Here is a 19,412-nt window from a genome sequence, read left to right as displayed (position 1 = left end):
TTGATGTGCTTTGTTCGATCATGGAACTTTGGGTTCTTGGCCAACTTTATTGCAGAGGTGTTGTCAATCACGAGTGGAGTTGAATGCACTTGTTTCACCTGCAAATCTTCCAGAATTTTCCTGAGCCACACAATTTCCTTTGTTGCCTCAATTGCTACCACATATTCTACCTCTGTTGTGGAATCTGCAGGAACTAATTATTTGCGTGATCTCCAGGAGACAACTCCTGATCCAAGACTCATAGCATAACTTGAAATAGATACCCCAATTTCTTTGTCTCCATCAAAGTCCGAATCAAAGTATCCAATCAAGCTGAGGTCGCCCACCTATGTATACTTGAGTCCAAAGTCTTAAGTTCCCTTCAAGTACTTTAGTACTCTTTTTGCAGCACAACATGTCCCTCATAAGACTTTTGAATAAACCTGGAGAGGATTCCAACAACAAATGAAATGTTCGATCTGGTAGTATTCAGGTAGTTGAGACTTCCTACAAGTTGTCTATACTTTGTTGCATCCTCAAATTCTTTTCCTTCAATGGATGTGAGCTTCAAGTTCTATTCCATTGGAGTAGTCAAAGGATTGCACTCAACCATGCCAAACTTGTTCAACATATCTCCAATTTACTTCTTCTGAGAGAGGAATATAAACTTCAGATTTTGAGTTACTTCAATACCAAGATAGTAGTGAACATAACCCAAGTCAGTCATTTCAAAACCTTTCCTCAATTCCTTCTTTATGGATGCAATGTAGCTCTCATTGTTCCCTGTCATCAAAATATCATCTACATACACCATAAGATATACCACTGTTTTTCCAACTTTATTGACAAACAAAGTTGCATCATTAAGATCATAATGTTTGAAGTTGAGTTTCAAAAGATGCTCAGTTAACTTTTCATACTAGGCTCGCGGTGCTTGCTTGAGGCCATACAAGGATTTCACAAGCTTGCATACTTTGTGTTCTTGGTCCTTCACAACAAATCCTTCTGGCTGGGACATAAAAACATTCTCTTTCAGATCTCCATTCAAGAAAGTAATTTTTACATCCATTTGATGGAATTTCCAACCGTTCTGAGCTGCCAAGGCAAAGAGTGTCTAGATGGTAGCCCATTTTGTTGTGGGGGCAAAAGTCTCCTCATAATCGACCCGTTCCTTCTGTGCAAAACCTTTTTCCACAAGCCTAGCTTTGTGCTCGTCAAGTGAGGCATCAACTTTATACTTGTTCTTGTAAACCCATTTGCAGCCAATTGGTTTGGTTCCCAATGGAGGATCAACCAACTTCCAAGTGCCATTCTTTATCAAGGCATCATACTCCTTTTGCATTGCTTCTTTCCATTCATCATGAGAATCAACTTATTTTAAGGAAGTTGGTTCAAAATTTGTAGACAAATTCAGTTCACAATCATAAGAAACATCCATATCAACAGGTGAATCAAAATCATCTACATCACCTCCATTTTGCCTAGTTGAATTTCTTATTCATGTCTTTCCAACCTCATCAAGATGAATACTTTCAAGTGTCTTTGTCAGCCATTTTGGAGGACCTTTCTAAGATGGCTCAAGTTGATCAATTGATTGAGTTGGGACTGAATTAATATTGAGTCTCCCAATTTTGTCAATCACATCACTCAAAGTATCGTCAGTGGTTGGAGCTTCATGTGGGGGAGAGAGTGCTTTAGAAGAAGGTTTCACATATTGATCCAGTATAGGAATCCCCCCTTCAAGATGTGGAATATGATTATCAAATTCTTGAAACGATTTTGCATGTCTAAATCTATCCAAGCGATCGAGTTGCCACTCAACAACATTGTCAGCTTTGGAAGATTCAAGAAAGATTACATCTCTAGATACAACAAACTTCTTATTAACTTCATCATAGAGATGGTATGCTTTGGAGGTATTTGAATACCCCAAGAAGATACACTTACGACTCCTTGCACTAAGTTTTCTTCTTTGTTCCTTTGGTATCAAGGCATAGAAGGTGGAACCAAAGCCCTTGAGATGCTTTACCGAAGGAATGTGGCCATACCGCATTTCATAAGGAGTCTTGTTTCTAGTAGCATTAGATGGACATCTATTCTTTACATACACAACACATAAAATTGCATCAACCCAAAACATCAATTTTACATTCTTGAAAAACATCATGGAATGTACCATATTTAAGATTGCCCTGTTCATTATTTCAGCTACTCCGTTATGTTGGGGATTATAAGGCACAATTGTTTGATGTTTGATCCCATGCTCACAAAGATAGTTTTCAAATTCATTTGAGGTATATTCTTTTCCATTATCAGTGCGAATAGAGCCAATATGAGATTGTGCATCATTTCCAATCCATGTATGAAAGTTCTTGAATGTTTGAAAAGCATCAAATTTGTTCTTCAATAAATAAACCAAACACATTTTGGTGTAGTCATCAATAACTGTCATCATATATTTATTACCATTTGCAGAAGGAACATGCATTTGACCACATAAACCTGAATGAGTGAGTTCAAGTTTTCTATGTGCTCTGGAATGTGAATCATGAAAAAATTGTTTGCTATTCTTTCCTAGAATACATGCATCGCATTATTTATGTTTTCTTAGGAATTGTAGGCAAACCAGTAACACCATTTTCCTTCAACAAGCAAAGGTTGCCATAGTTCAAGTGTCCAGATATAGCATGCCATAAAAGACTTAATGGAAATTTACCTTCATCATAATGAGAATTGTATGAGAAGTTTGTGCATGAGCAGAGGTACCTTGCAACTTTAAAAGTCTTTCTTCTTCTATCCCCATCATGACAAGTGAGTGATCTGATGCTTTTTTGACCTCAACCTTGCCATCAAACTATGAATGGATTGTCCTTGTTAGCGGATGTGGACCAAGGACAACAAGTTTCTCCTCAATTCAAGGAGATATAAAAACATCATGTAGAAGAAAGTCTGGAAGACCAGAAAGTTTGAGCCTGATTGTGCCAAGCCTTAATGGCTTGAGTTTTGATTTGTCTGTAAAGTATACTACTCCATCAACATTGTCAGTAAATTATTCAAAAAAATCTCTTCTAAAAGTCATGTGGCAAGTTGACCCTGAATCAAGCAACTAATCATTTTTCCAAGAAGCAAGTGAAGCATTGAACAAGTCTCCATTTACTCCAATATTACAATGTGCCACAACATAGTGAGAGGATTCATATGATTTACCTTTTTCTTTGTCATTGGTTTTACCTTTGGCTTGATTTCTTTTTGGCGCAATTTTTTCCCAAGGCAACTTACATGTAGATGCATCATGTCCATCTTTATAGCAATGTATGCAATGAAGATCAAACTTTTCTCCTTGAGAGTGTCTGCCCCCCTTGCCTATGAAATTTCTTCTTCCATTTCCTCTTCGACCACCTCTTCCTCTAGGAGAATATTGAGCATGATTCTTCTCTCTATGTGCAAGACACACAACTTCTTCATAAGATTGAGGAGCAGTCTTCTTCCTAAAAGGTTTCTCTCTCTCAACAAACTTCTTCACAAGGGAGTCAAAGGTAATCTCTTTAAGGTTTCCACTTGCTTGCAATGACTCAAGATATTTTGAGTAAGTGTGATATAGTGCATTGATAAAAGGTATGAGATGAATGTATAGTTGACCATCAGTGGTTTTGATATCATGCATAATAGATCTTACTTCTGATGCTAAAGCAAGAGGGTCATCATTTTTCAATTCAAGACTGAACAATTTATTCATCAATTGGACAACTTCAAGTTCAAAGTGTGAGTCATAGAGTTCCTTCAACTTCTTTAAGGATTCAAAAGCATTTGAAAATGATGAAATATGGTGACTCACCTCTTCATTTATAGATACTGCAATCAAGTCATAGGCCTTTCTATTCTTGTTTTCCTAAATTACAATCTCCTTATCTGAGGTGGGATTTGTTGATTCATCATCTCCTTCTCCTACACAAACTCCTTTCCACAACTCATTGAAAATGAGTGTGTTTTATCTTTCGTGACCATTCTGGATAGTTCTCTTTCCCAGAGGGAGAACTACTCCAACTATATAGATCAATAAATGCATTTAAAAATATGTGTACTGCAAAATAAAATTCACTTCTAGTGGTAATTTCTTGTAAAAAAAACTCTGATATATATAGGACAAAGGTGCAATTTGGGCAAGGTGGTATATGGGGGAGGGAGTATTTGGGGGAGGTAGCATGGGAGAGGTATTACGAAGGGGAGGTATGGATAGCGTTACATATGGCAGAGTAATGTGGAGGGGTCACGTTATATACCAGTCACCAACTATGTATCTGTTATAACCGAGAACACTATGTGGGAAGCGATATTAATGGATGGTATGGTATGGTGAGTCGTATGGCGAGAGGATGTAATATATGGAGGATGTTGACTGACACAATGCAACACAATGGTATGTAGTGTTTAACGGTGGAGTGTATGCCACGGGGAGGAGTGTATGACTAGTTGGGTTATACAGTAATACATATGAGAGGTAATGAACCAACAAATGTGGTTTGGGGAGTCGAGAATATGTCGTATAAAAAACATAGCTATATAAAACCAGGAGGGAGGTATGATACCATTGTGACAGAGGGAGGTGGGTTAGGGCCTTGGGAGGAAACTTTATGCAGCATTGAGGAGAGAGCGACGTTGTATGGCGGGAGAGCACCGTGTAATATGATACACAACGTTCAATGCGGAGAAACCGATCATCGTTATATATTAAGAGCGACAACACAATAATATATTGGAATGCAATTATATTAAAAACACATGTATTAAAAAAACTAGAGTGTGGTATGGGTTGTGCATTGGAGTAGCGTTAACCAATTGCAAGTAATACGATAAGAAATCGGGCGATGTAGTGGTGGTATGGCACAACGTTAACTGTGATACTTGCAGACAACATATGGACGACGTTAATAACACAAATTTCAACACATTAAAAATGTTTTCCTCAACGCTTGAGTAGTTCTCGATGCTTCTGTATAAAATACTCATCCTCCCATGTGGAATCTTCAGCGGGTAAGTTCTTCCACTTGATGAGATACTCTGAAATTGATCGATTTCGTAGTTGTCGAGTTCTTGTTTCTGTGACTACTTCAGGTTCTAATATGATTTTCCTTCCTCATCAAGTTCTGGCAATATTGTTTGAACTGGGAGCTTGTCACCTATAACCTTCTTTACTCATGAAACAAGGAAAACTAGGTGCACTCGGGAAGATGCAGGAAGCTCCAATTTGTATGCCATAGTATTAATCTTTTGCAACACCTTGTATAGACCATAATACTTTGGTGAAAATTAATTATGCTTCTTAGCTTGTTTGAGGGACATTTGTTTGTTTTGTAGTAGTCATAGAAATACCCAATCACCTACATCAAAACTTATTTCGTTGTGATGTTGATATACCTGTTGTTTCATTCTATTTTGCGCCAAAGTGAGGTTATCCTTTAAGAGTTGGAGAACTTGTTGTTGATGCTCGATGTGATTTTCCACTGCTTGAATCTTAGAATTTTCTCTTAAACATGATGTGATGGACAATGGATGATATCCATAAAGTGCCATAAATGGGGTCATTTTTTTGCAGTATGGAAGGAAGTGTTATACCACCATTCAACGAGAAGCAACCACTTGACCCATTGTGTTTTTTTATCAAATACAAAGCAACAAAGACAACCTTCCAAACATTTGTTCACTATCTCAGTTTTCCCATCAAATTGAGGATGATATGATGATCTATGAGCTAACTGAGTACCTATACAAGAAAATAATTTGGTCCAAAATTTTCCAGTGAAAATAGGATCTCTGTCGCTTACAATAATATTTGGGTTTCCATGTAGCTTTTCAATTGTTTCCATAAATACAGTAGTAATTGTACTAGCTTTAAATGGATGAGATAATGCACAAAAGTGTGCATACTTGTCAAGTCTATCAACTACCGCCATGATGACACTCTTTCCTTCGGACTTGGGTAAACCTGTGATAAAATTCATTGAAACCTCCTCCCAACGTTGACTTGGAATGGATAAAGGTTGTAACAGACTCGAGGTCTTAATTGTCTCAACTTTTTTTTGTTGGCAAACCAAACATTCGGCCACAAAATTTTGAATATCAGATTGAAGGTCATCCTAAAAAGATTCCTTCTTAACCCTATGGTAAGTTTTTAAAAATCTTGAGTGCCCTCATAAGGGAAAGGTGTGCAATTCTAGAAGAATGTTTTGTTTGAGTTGGGAATTCTTACAAAGGTATAAGTGATCTTTGTACCATAACGAATCATTTTTCCAACTAAATGTATTAGATGTACTGGGATCTTGCTGCGACTTTTGAATGAGTGCCCACACTTCTTCTTCATTATTCCATTCATCACTTGCTTCATTTATCCAATCTGGTTGGATGATAGAAATGACACAAAACAATGCTTTTACATCCTCATCCTTTCTTGAGAGTGCATCTGCAACAACATTTTGCTTCCCTTTTCTGTAGATGATTTCAAAGTCATAACATCTTTGTGACCCATTTTTATTGCTCTTTTGAAGATAATATTTGCTCTAAAAAGTATTTAAGACTATCATGATCTATTTTTACCTTGAAGTGTCTTCCCATTAGGTAAGGTCGCCATTTTTTAAGTGCATGTAGTATTGTCAACATTTCCTTCTCATAAATAGCTTCGTCTAAATACTTTCCTTTGATTGGACGACTTTAAAAAGCAACGGGTCTTCCTTTTTGCATTAAAACAACACCAATTCCATTTCATGAGGCATCACATTCCACAATAAAGGTTTTTGTGAAGCCTGGCGTAGCTAAGATCAATGCTCGGCACATTGTCTCTTTATAAATGTTCAAAGGCCTTCGTTGCTTCTAGAGTCCAAGAAATTGCAACTTTCTTCAGTAATGTTGTTTGATGTGCTTCTATTTTCCTATAATTCTTAACAAACTTGTGATAATACCCTGTCAAACCGAGAATTCTGCGCAGATGATTTATGGATGTGGGGATTTTCCATTCCTTAATGGCTTTAATTTTTCTAGGGTCTACCTTAACACCTTAATGAGAGACAATATGACTTAGATATTCTACCTCTTGTACTCCAAAGAAACATTTGGAAGTTTTTGCATATAATTGTTTCTCCTCCAATATTTTGAGCACTCTATCAACATGTTGAACACGATCCTTCCAAGACTTGCTGTAGATTAGTATTTCATAAAAGAATACTAACACAAATTTTCTAGGAAAGGGTTTGAAAATGGAATCCATCAAACCTTGAAATGTAGAAGGTACATTGGTAAGGCCAAAAGACATGACCAAAAATTCATAATGACCCTCATGAGTTCTAAATGTTGTTTTTGGAATGTCTTCAGTCTTCATTCTGATTTGATGATATCCTGAATGAAGATCTAGCTTGATGAAGTAAATTCCTCCATGTAATTCATCCAATAATTCATCAATGATGGGAATGGGAAATTTATCTTTAATAGTGAGCTTGTTGAGCTCCCTATAATCCGGACACATGCGCCAAAATCTATCCTTCTTGTGCACTAATACTATTGAAGCAGAGAAAGAAATTTGACTGGGTTGAATTATACCAACCTCTAGCATTTATGCAACCACACATTCAATTTCACTCTTTTGGGCATAAAGATATCTATAAGGCTTGATGTTTGGAGGAACATTTCCTGGAATCAAATGAATAGCATGATTATGATTAAGAATAGGTGGGAGGCCTTTGGGAGTCTCAAATACCTTGGAATGATTGTCCAAGACTTTTAGGAGATCTGGAGAAATAGATGATTTCGATGTGGGAACCTCTAATGAAAATAATTGTGCAATTATGCCCCGTTGTTCTTTCTTTAGAAGCTTTGTCATACCGTTAGAGCTGATTATATTTCCTAGTTTCCCTGCGATACCCCTTAATTCAACTTCTTTTCATTCCCAAAAAAAAATCAAGAAAAGTTCTTGAAAATTAAAAGATATCGTCCCCAAAGATTATAGCCATTAGACTCCTAGTACAACGTCAACACCACCCATTGGAATAAAAAGCATTGGACTATTTAATACATATTCTCCCATGGATAGCTTGATATTATGGCACTTTTCAGAGCAATTTATGGTTCCTCCATTTACAACCATCACTTGACACTCTGGTGCTGGATATAGGAAGCAATTCAATTCCTTGGCTATCTTACAATGAATAAAATTATGGGTACTACCCAAATCAATCAACACTATTACCTTTTTCTTCTTGATATGTCCTTCTATCTTGAGAGTTTGAGGAGTGGTAATTCCTGCTAGTGCATTACAAGATATGGTCAAATTCATTTCTTCTTTCTCTAGGGCTGGTCCTTGGTGCATATCCTTTTCTTTTGACGTTTCTTGTTCCTTTTCTTCCTTCTCTTCACAATCTATGTAAAATAATTTCTTCTCAGCACACTTATGACCTTTAGTGTATTTGCTATCACAACTGTAACAGATCCCTTTTGCTCTTTTTTCTTCCAATTGTTGTTGTGTCAACCTTATAGGTTATGGAAGGCTAGGGGCAACAACACTTCCATCTTTATAGTTGTGAGTGGTAGGCTTCCTTGTTGCCATAATATTGCTTTCAATTTTTCTTGCCAACCTAAATGCCTTCTTCAATGAATCAGGTTCCCAAAGGTGAACCTAATGTTGGATGTTATCCTTTAAAGTCCATATGAACACATCAATCTTACACTCATATGGAATATCATTTACCCTTATATTCAATTTTTGGAAGTCCTCAATGTGCTCCAGCATTGAACCCTTTTGTTTGAGATTTATCAATTGGCTAAAGAAGGTGTTTTTCTTGTATCCTCGTAATGTGTTATCATTTCCTTCGTAAAAATTGACCAAGTGATAGTTTGTTTACGAGAGCAAAGCCATCAATACCATACAAACTGATTGGGTTCCAAATATATAGTTGCAATGTGTACCTTTTGTGTGTTTCGCACATTATGGAGATCAAAATATTGTTACATATGTAGTATCCATGTTACGAGATCCTTACCATCAAACTTCCTCACATCGATCTTTGGAACGTGGTGGGTCTTCAATCCAACGTTAGAGTCTATGAAATCATGATTAACAATTTTTTTATTTTCATCATGAGTTTCCTCTACTACCTTTTCGCCATTAGGAAGCTTTCTTGTAGCAACTTTGTCAAACATTCCTTCAAACCTTCCATGTCTTTCTTCAAATCTTCAATGTTGTCTTTCTTCAAATCATGATTAACATTTCTTTTGTTCTCAGCATGAGTTTCCTCTACTTCCTTTCGCCATTAGGAAGCCTTTCTTGTAGCAACTTTGTCAAACCTTCTTTCAAGCCTTCCATGCCTTTCTTCAAATATTCAATGTTTCCTTTCAGTTTTGCTTCTATACCATTAATGCCATTCTTCAAACCATCCATCTTAGCTTCTATTACTTTTTGTGAGAGCGAAATTTGTTGCGCTTGGTCTCGTAATTTTGATATATCATGTTGCATTTCTTCCTCTTATTCATGTGTCGCAGTAGAGATTTTGGGTTGCTTACTAGGTGTTTCCATTTTATTTCTTCGGTTCATAAATTAATGATAATTTTTCTTCACAATTCCATTTGAATCACTTCAAACTACTTTCTCAAACAAAACTTATGCAAAAAAACTACATTTTTTATAGGAGCTTGATATTGAATCTGATGTATCTCTGTAAGTTCGGATCTCCAGTGCCTGCAATTTCTTCCTATGTTAGCCCTCTGAGTCCTCTTTCCAAAACCACAAGTCTTATCGAGATACGATTCTCCAAGAAAGAGTTATGCACAATCTCCCACAATGACCTGATTATAAACTAGTTCAATAGAGCAAACTTATACGAGTGCCACATGTCAATGTTTCGACCTTCGGCCCTGAAATGATACCTAACAAACTATATTCCGTCCTTTTTCTGTCACTTCTTAAGAAATTTGAATTCGATTCTTAGAGAGAAAGTTGTGACGATTCTCCCAAGGTCACCTGTTTGAGATCGAATTCTGGAGCCTGCAAAAACCCTAACTTCCTTAGATCATATCTCCGAAAATATAGCGAGACAAAATCTGAAATTCGTATACGAGGTTCACCAAGATTTTGGCTCAAATGGGTTTTAATTTATGCTTTTGAAACTTCATGGAAAAAAAATTATAGCGAAAATGCCACAATAACCTATTTGAAGCAGCAAAACCCTAGAATCCAAAGCTTTGATACCAAATGTTATGCAACCAACTCACAAAATAGAATAAGAGATAGATCAACGACTTCAAAATTAGCGTCTTCGAGGGGGTAACTTCTTTTACATTACACAAATGAATAATTCTTGGATGGTACAAATGACAAAACCTTCTTTCTATATATAGGAGTTTAAGGGTTCACAATATAATCAGAGCCGGCATGACAATAATAATGTAAGGGCACAACAATAATAATAGTGGGCTTCTATGGGGCATAATAATAACAATATGGGGACAACATGGGACAACAATGACAATAAGGGGTTATAATGACAATAATAATGGGGGAATACACTAGTATAATAGGGACCTAACATCCAACAACACAAGTTTCGATGTAGATTAACCCTTAACGCAGATAATGAAGCAATGACAAAGGTGTCAGTTTTGCAAAATAGGTAGGACATAGGCAGGAGGGAGTTACAAGGGCAAAGAGGGAAGCCAAAAATAACGATGACTCTGATACCATGTCAGGCAAGGAGGCTCCTCAAATGAAATTGTGTTTCTTCATTGAGATTGCTCATGGATATATACAAGGAGGGAGAGACTCTTGGGTTTCACTATCGAGTGTCTCTTCATATTCCTATTCTCCATTATTTACTATTTACATTATTTACATATATTCACCCAATCCCAATGATTAGATGTCAACATGTATCATGTTGATTATATATATCAATAAATTATGCTTATAACATATAAATTCATCCCTTAGAATAAGAGGTATTAGTATACTACATATCAGGCCTTAGATATACTAGTATATAAATTTATTCTTACTACTAGCTAGGGGAGGGATTCCTATTCTTGTGCAGGGACCAGTAGTTGATATAATACTGGTCCCACCAAACCACCAGTGATTAAGACTTGTGAAACCAAATTTTAAACAGAAATAAATAACATTATGTATAAATAAGTTTTAAATTATGTCCAAAAATCACCCATACATTGACTGGGCCCACAACTGTCCATAAATAGTATTTTACTACTTAATATTGCAAAACATATTGACCCAAGTAGAAAACAGCTAGAGCCATAAAGGCTTCCAAACTGGTCTATTCCAGAAGTACAAAACAGCAGTCACTTCAACCCCCACTCATGAGAACTCCAACTTTGCATCCCAAATAAATATGCCTACCTGCACATAACAAAAGGAATGTATGTCAGCCATAACTGCTGTGTTGTTCAACAACTAAGCACCCTATGTTCAATAAATGACACCCAACCCAATAACAATTAAATCCAATTTGTTCAATAAATGACACCCAACCCAATAACAATTAAATCCACTTTGTTCAATAAATGACACCCAGACCCAATAACTGCAATAAATGACACCCAACTCATTGTATTTCTCATTAAAACAAATCAAAGCACATGGATCAACAAATAAACAATTCCCAACCATTAGATCACAGCAAATTAAATCCATACCACACATTCAAAATGAAGCCATTGCAATCCATGTGCATCCATGTCCACCAATTAAAATCAAGTCCCCAAAACTATAAAACAAATCCACCCACTGTTGAAGTTGCATCTTATGCTTTCAAACTATTCAGCAAACTTGAAGACAACATCACAAAACAGTGGCCAATATATTCAAGTTAGTTATATCTTCTTACAGTTCTGTTTTCATTTATCAGATTTTTCTTACATTACAGTTCTGTTTTCATTGTTTTCATTTATCAGATTTCTTACATTACAGTTCTGTCCATTCATTTATCAGATTTCTTACATTACAGTTCTGTCCATAGGGTGGTGACAGTTAACCTATACAGTTACAATTAACCTTTTTTATACAGAGTTTATAGATCATTTTTTCTAGGATTACAAACAAATTAGTGCAGTAAGCTATCAAACATATTGCTCAGAAAGACAGCAAATCAAATAAGAGGACAAGATGCTATTAGATTTTAAGTCTGCTTAATAAAACAGGTGTTTTTAAGTTTAAAAATACTTGGGCTAGGGGAGGGACGCCATTACCTGTGCGCCCTCCCCTCCACCTGGCGGACAAGCACGTTGCAGGCACGTGGCCTCGTACGACACCACGCCAACTCAATCCGCCACCTGTTAAGGAACGTGTCAAGGGTTTAGTGTTTATTTAACGACCATGGAGGGGCTCATTTCCGCCTTTACCGCGCGATGTATGCTCCGACTGTGGGTTATTTTTAAGTCTGCTTAATAAAACAGGTGTTTTTAAGTTTAAAAATACTTGGGCTACATTAGTAATCCAGCTCGCTATTAAGCCATAGCTGCAAAACTCAAAACTTTAAAGGTGCCAATTTCAGAAATACTAGTTTAAGTTCAGTTACATTTTACAATGGTCGCGCTTAAGTGGTATACCAGGAAAAACAGATACTGAAGAAACCCGTGAACTTACATGATTACGAGAGAAAATTTCACAAATATATCAAAATATAATGAAAAGTGAGACCTCTCAGCCGAATTTTAAGTTCAGTCACATTTTACAAAGGTCGCGCTTATTTTTGCTCATGCAACAAGCACATGGAACAAACTAAATAGGATTTTAGTGAACTATCGGTGAAGTAATATGAGGAGATGCAAGCCATTTGTTTCAAAAAGCCTAAGGACAAATTAATTGAAAGAAGAGACAGAGTAACTGTAAAGGAAACAATCAAAACAGGGCACTGAATCCAAATTTCCAGTAAGCATGGTAAACACCAATAAAATACTAAGCACTGAAGCAATAATTTCAACGATTCAAATTTCCAGTAAGCATGGTAAACACCAATAAAATACTAAGCACTGAAGCAATAATTTCAACTCTTTTGAAATTATGTAAAGATAGAGAAAAAGACTCATTTAGACATTACATGAAAAACTAAAATCAAACTCACAAATTCCATATCAGTCAAGTGGGAAGCATTTCTAAGTTTTTGTAACCAGATATGCGAAGCAGAGGAAGACATGTCCCAATAATGTAAATAAAAGCACAAGTTTACCTCCATCGTAAAAATCTTGTTTTGACCTTATTTGTTGACCTTATTTGTTGCTTACCTTACAGGAAGCACTGAAGCAATAATTTCAACTCTTTTGAAATTATGTAAAGATAGAGAAAAAGACTCATTTAGACATTACATGAAAAACTAAAATCAAACTCACAAATTCCATATCAGTCAAGTGGGAAGCATTTCTAAGTTTTTGTAACCAGATATGCGAAGCAGAGGAAGACATGTCCCAATAATGTAAATAAAAGCACAAGTTTACCTCCATCGTAAAAATCTTGTTTTGACCTTATTTGTTGACCTTATTTGTTGCTTACCTTACAGGAATTGAAGGTTAGCTTACAGGAATTATTCGATCATCAGCTTCATAGGGATAATTTTTGCAGAAGTAATAAAGCATAATTTAACATATATTCTAATGTCTAAATGCATGCAATAATTTTATAGGTTGTTGCATCTATGGCAAAAGGAAGTTACTCTGCTCGTACAAGGAGAAGTGGCAGGAGAGTGACAAGGGGTGCGCAGCTGCGATGCACATCGTCCGATGATGACAGGCCAGCTGATGTCGATGCCAGCAATGCACCAGGGAACATTGTTGAAGATGACCATGTGACAGCTGCTGATGTTAACACACCATCAACCACAGAACCACCATCAACAACAGTCCAAGGGGCAAGCTCAACTAAAAAAATCAGTGCTATAAGAGGATGGACAAAAGAACAAATGTTAGTTGCAATTGACGACATAGAGTTTAATGGATACTCAGTTCGGGCATCTGCAAAAAAACATGGTATTCCTCCCTCATCAATACATTATTGGATAAATGGACTGACTCATACAAAACGTAGAGGGCCTCTTACAGTTATGACTGAGGATGAGGAGGCCGAGGTGGTTGAGTGGTGTAAAGAGATGGCCCAACTGGGACATGGGCTAGAGTTGATACAACTCAAATCAACAGTTGCTCAAATCTGTCAAGGGAGGCCAAACCCATTCAAAGATGGGTTTCCTGGTAAATCATGGTGGTTTGGGTTTAAAAAAAGGCATCCAGAACTTGTATTGCGTACTGCTGAGGGCCTTGACAGAGACAGAGCATTAAATTTGCGCCCTGCAGTTGTGCAAAAATTCTATGACACACTTTCTAGTGCTTATGATAAACATTCTTATGGAGCAGACCATATATGGAACTGTGATGAAACAGGTTTACAGGCAGGGAGGAATTGTGGCATGCGGGTAATTGCCAAGAGAGGGAGCCGAAATGTGCCAAAGATTTTGCCCAAGAGCAGGGAGTGGATAACTATTTTATGTTGTGTTAATGCAATTGGTACTTCAATCCCAGGATTTTATCTATTCAAAGGTAAAAATCAACTGAAAAACTATATACAGAACTGCGAACCAGGTGCATGCATGGCTGCACATCCCCATGCATGGATGACTAAAGAACTGTTTCTAAGTTGGCTTTTTCACTTTGCTGCATCGGTACCAGGTGGCGTCTCGCCTAATAACAGACACCTTTTGATATTAGATGGCCATGGGAGCCACATGGCTGTACAAACAATTGAGGAAGCAAACAATTTAGGCATCGACCTATTGACATTGCCAGCTCATACCACTCATAGACTGCAACCCCTTGATGTTAGTGTGTTTGGCCCTTTCAAGAACTATTTCAGGTCGGAGCGTGCTGCATGGATGGCAAAGAATCCAGGGGTTGAGGTGAAAAGGTTTGAGCTAGCAGAGCTTGCAAGTAAAGCTTTTAAAAGGGCTTTGACACCATCAAATATCAAGGCTGGCTTTAGGAGGACAGGAATCTGGCCACTGAACTATGATGCTCTCATGCATGATACTGGTTGTAGCCAAGCGTTTCATGTGGATGGTCAGGAAGAAGGGAATGCCCAAACAGGTGTTGAAGTGCAAGAAGTAGATGACCAAGATGATGTTGTTGCAGCTGGTAATATGATTTCCTTGTCTCAAGGACACTTATATGCTGAAGATGATGAAGCTGTATGTGAAACACAATATAACAATGAACAAATTCGCAGTAACATGGAGATTGTTCCACCAACTCAAGAACATGAAATTCCTGTTGTTGATATTGTTAATGTTATTGCTGAACATGCAGTTGACAATGACCAATTGACATTGCCAAGCCAAGTAACCCCACCTTCATGGCTAGCAGAAGCAATGATCAATATGAATGCACATAGTGTCTCAGCAACCAATGAAGAAAGCATGAACATGCCCTCACAACCAGCAGAATTGAACAGTGAAATTGTTCATTTTTTTGTGGACAATATATCAATGGAAGAAGATGAAGGACATAATGAGGCATCAAATGAAGATAATGATATAGTTCAATCAGTTCCAACAGAAACTGGAAGGGAAGTACCAAGCAATGACATGCAGGTGGGAGGGGTGGAGAAGACACTTGGACAATTCCTAAAGCTACCAGTACAGAGAGTATCAATGAAAAAAAAGCAAGGTGCACCAGGTAGTCTTCGTCTGGGCCGAAGCTCACAGTTACTCACCTCAGAGGACTATATAACCCTGTTAGTTGAGTCTGAAAAAAAGAAATTTGAAATGCAAGAATTAAAACAGAAAAAGAAGGATCTAGTCAAGGAGAAGAAGGCAGCAAGGATTGTTGCCGCACAACATCGAGCAGATGAAAAGATTGAAAGAGATAAAGCAAGGCAAATTAAGGACCAACAAAAGCAAATGGCAAGACAGGAAAAGGAAAAACGAAAGGCACAACAAATGCTTGAAAAGGAACAAGGGATGATCAATATGGTTGACAATGATACAAGAATAGCTAATGAAACCAGAATTATTTCAAACTCATTGGACTCCATTGCAGATAATACACCATTATTCCAAGATCTCATAAACATTCAAGTGCCTCACTATACTACTGAGGGTTTACCCACTTGCCTTATTCCTACCAGAGTTGGTGCCAATTCTATGTATGCTCATTACACACCTCCACTTAATGCAGGGACCAGTAGTGCAAATGTGAGGTATGGGTACTCAATACCTCCATGGTTGGAAGCTGCAAATTGGAGTCAATCATATGGCAGCAATCAACCATTTCCTAATCAACCCTTGACAGGTAGGCCAACCTACTTGGCTCAAGAAGGTAACTCGGGGAGTTTTGGCACTCAAGATTCTCAGGGCCATAAAGAATAGGGGTGTCATATGTTTTTGTTTGTAACCACATTATGATGTGGATTTTGGATGGATTGTGTCTTTTTCTTGTCACAAAAACATTCTGGCTTACAACCTAGGTTGTTTTATTGCTTTGAAACACTAACAACATTATGGTGCTATGCATTCACTACATTGAAAAGCCAACATCAGCTTGGTTGGTTGTAAAGTAGTTTTATTTGCGAGTTAAGCACAAATGATATCAGTCCACAAAATACACTACAATGATAACTTAGATACTTATTTCCCTTTTGAAATTGTTATGTCAATTCATATTATGTCTTGGGGCATCTTTTTCCACTGCAAAGATGAACTATATTTCACAAAATAAATCACTTAATACTTCACCATTAGCTTCAAAATGATGCTCCCAACACTGATAAGTGATTTCTTATGGATATTAAACCTTAGCAAATTGATTTCTTCTTACTAAAACAAGTACACCAGATCTCGAAAAGCATATTTCAGATATCAGAAAACATATACCAGACCTTAGATAAACACTTGGAAAGTCACCAACAGAAAAACATATGACTTTATTAGTCTCTTATGGTCAATGTGCAGTGGTCTTGGGCTTATTATTATTGTCTTATGGTATTTATGCAGTCACCGTAGCAATATGCTTTAGATCTAATTATTCATTGCAGTCAACAAGTATCATAGAAAGCAGGCCACTGTAAGCAGTTTTTCAACTTTGAAAGAATAACCTAGATCTAAGTAAGCTTACCTACAAGCACATACTTCTGTAAAATATCCCAACTCTCAAACACATCCATCTTCTATTGAATACAGAAAGAAGTCAATACACAACAATAGCTCAAAACCAAAACTGAACTAAACTTAAAGCCTACACAACATATTTACTCCACAAAGATCATAAAGAGTTACAATTGGAACTACTGGACTCTTTGAAGTCATTTTCTTCATTTTTGAAGTAATTATTATTTAAATTTGTTGAAGAAAACCTGAAACACTGAGATAATAAGACACAGAGCTGCAAATAAATTCTCAACCATAAATAAGTAAATAAATCCAACAAATCTGATTTTAATATAATCAAATATGTAGTCATATATAGTTCTAAAATAATTGAGCTAAGTATTTTTCCAAGGAAACGAACAAAATGCATGTGATAGACAAAATTGAATGGCATAGGCAAACATGGGAGATAGTCTTTAGGAACCTAACCCAAACTACTGCAAGCACTATATCGGTATTCATCAGATTAGTCCCATGGAAGTGAGAAGCTAACACAATGCTTGAATAAGAGTACTCATTGTAATCAATTCAATGGGAATCAGAGCCATATGTGTGAAATAGTTATAGGTATAAATGTATTACAGCTTCTACTAATATGGAGTTTAAGCTTAGTCAATTATATATGGTACATCAATTGATCCCGTGTAAGTGATTAGACTATACGCTTCATATTCCATATCCTTACATTGAGCTTATATCAGTAATATGTAAGAGTTATGATATCACTGTAATCAAGCTATACTAATACAGGAACAAGAGCTTATCGTAATTAAGGCATGTAGATTATGTGAACACTGTCCATAAGGTTATGCATTGTGATTACTAGTAACCAATACAGAGAAACAAGCTATCATAATATATGAATAATACGTAAGCTGCTTACACCATAGGCTCTAGTATCCTTCAAGAAGCAAACCAACATTCCGAAGAAGGACAGAGACAATCTGAAGATGGTCTGAGACATTAGCTTAGAAGGACTGAGGAAGCTAGATCTTTGGAATGAAACACTAGACCTTGAATCCTTACAATACCTGCTTAGGAAGGAATCCGCATACCTTCTTATCTGTATAACTCCCTTCAAACCCTCAGAACAAGACTAGACGCAGTAGAACCCTAGAAACAACTTAGCCACCTTAAGACAGTCTGACAAACTTCCTACAAGCAAACAACCTTACATCTCATAGAAAACATAAGGTGGAAAAACAAAAAGAAAACATCCTAGAGCATGCGTTAAGGTCCCAAAATATTGTGAAAAAAGAATATAAGAAAGTGAAACAATCTAGTAGTCATAAGTTAGACTACTCGTAAGCTCAACCACGCTTCAAGAAGATCCATGTAATGATAGTGTAACTTTACCCACTATTTATTACTTTATGGTTCCATATAAACATCAATTCAATTCTTGTATTGCGTTATGGCCTTGGGCAACTCCTCCAAAGTCTTTGATATTTCTGTAGACTTTATCCCTATTCAACTCCTAGTAGAGTAAATGTAAGAGAAACAATGTTAGAGCTACTTGTTGTTGGAGATACTTTCCATCTAGCGATACAAACAAAATACCACAACAATCTTTATTGGACAGAACTAGCGATAAGAATAAAATACAACAACAATCATTATTGGACAGAACTAGTGGGGTACTCAATTAACACTGTTCAAAGCTTAGGTATGATAGTGTTAACACATATAAGATGTATTCAAATTAGTAGCAGTAACCTTGTTCAAATCATGATATCAAAGAACTAGTGGTTCAATTCCAATACCTGCTTAGGAAGGAATCCGCATACCATCTTATCTGTATAACTCCCTTCAAACCCTCAGAACAAGACTAGACGCAGTAGAACCCTAGAAACAGCTTAGCCACCTTAAGACAGTCTGACAAACTTCCTACAAGCAAACAACTTAGAACACCACCGGCTTAGGAGTCTTACAATTCATGAAGTATGCCTAAATTATATGGAATGGTACAGAAGCTCGAAAGGCAGTTGAAACATTCTCTGTTCATGCTCCAATATTGAAAGGCAGCCTATAATATGGCAGGGACCTGAAGCCTCACAATCTCCTGGTGGATACGCGAAGAGGTGTAGTAAAAATAGCATATCTTGGCCTCGGAAGAGCATTTACAATTCCTATTAAGAAATATACACATGAGAATCCAAAACCCTAAACCCTTCAACAAAGCAGCTAATAAATTATACCTTCAACAAAACCAGAGGGCTACCATTATATCAGAAAACCATTATATCAGAAAAAAGCACA

The sequence above is a fragment of the Pinus tabuliformis genome, chromosome 2_2, assembly GCF_031772625.1.
Source record: "Pinus tabuliformis cultivar Carrire ecotype Pingquan chromosome 2_2, CPIR1, whole genome shotgun sequence".
Taxonomy (NCBI): Eukaryota; Viridiplantae; Streptophyta; class Pinopsida; order Pinales; family Pinaceae; genus Pinus; species Pinus tabuliformis.
The sequence above is the reverse complement of the archived record's forward strand: the minus strand, read 5'-3'. Positions refer to the sequence as shown.